Source organism: Scyliorhinus canicula, chromosome 4 (assembly GCF_902713615.1).
Source record: "Scyliorhinus canicula chromosome 4, sScyCan1.1, whole genome shotgun sequence".
Taxonomy (NCBI): Eukaryota; Metazoa; Chordata; class Chondrichthyes; order Carcharhiniformes; family Scyliorhinidae; genus Scyliorhinus; species Scyliorhinus canicula.
The window spans coordinates 121,136,264-121,137,202 of record NC_052149.1 but is presented as its reverse complement, the minus strand read 5'-3'; positions in this window follow the sequence as shown (position 1 = coordinate 121,137,202).

Here is a 939-nt window from a genome sequence, read left to right as displayed (position 1 = left end):
TGCAATTCATGTAGTTCTGCTCAAATTATCATTGATAAGTTTACCAATGGGGGTATTATTTCACACATTTTGTAGCTGTGCTCATCACACTGCCAATGAGCAAGACACACTATTATTTCACAACACCACTGTGTCCATGTATTTACATTGTGTATTCTATGTTGCCCTATTATGTATTTTCTTTTCATGTATGGAATGATCTGTTTGAGCTGCGTGCAGAACAATACTTTTCACTGTACCTCAGTACACGTGACAATAAACCAATCCATTCATCCACACCTGTAATCCTGTCGACAACTCTCTAAGTCACCAACATGCAGTAATATTGGCATGACACCACTGAACATTATTTTTATTGGATCTTTCAAGATCAAGTTAGCCACAACATTTCCAAAACTGTGCAACTCAGCAACAAGGTAAAGGGAGTTCTGGCTCCTGCTGAGAGCCTCACTCCCTCCATTTAGAAACCAAGGTTCAGACTATACACATTATTAATTCCTTCACATGATCAGATTTAAATACATACAGTGTCCATCAAGGTAATTATTTCTCATCACATTTTACGGCACTGATTCGGGTATTAACCGTGTGAAGTTCTTAGCGTGGAAATGCAGAGAGAGGTAGGTCGAACACAGTACATGCCCACAATTTACTGACGTGTCATCCATTTCCCTCCCAGAGAGAGGGACAATGGAAGAGGAGTCACTCCCTTTGAGGCTTCTGTCAGCTGTGGTTCAAGCAAGGCACTGTCAGAGATCTAGCAACAGATGGTCTGCCTGTTCTCCTTGATCTGGTAACAGTATGTGGAGATGGGGTGCAGAGAATCATCAGAACAGAAGTCAACTTTGATGGCAGGGGGGAGGAGGTGGGGGTCCGTACATTTTACATTATTTAATGAGAAGATTATTCCTCACTTACTTTTCGTAGTCGTGTTTGCAG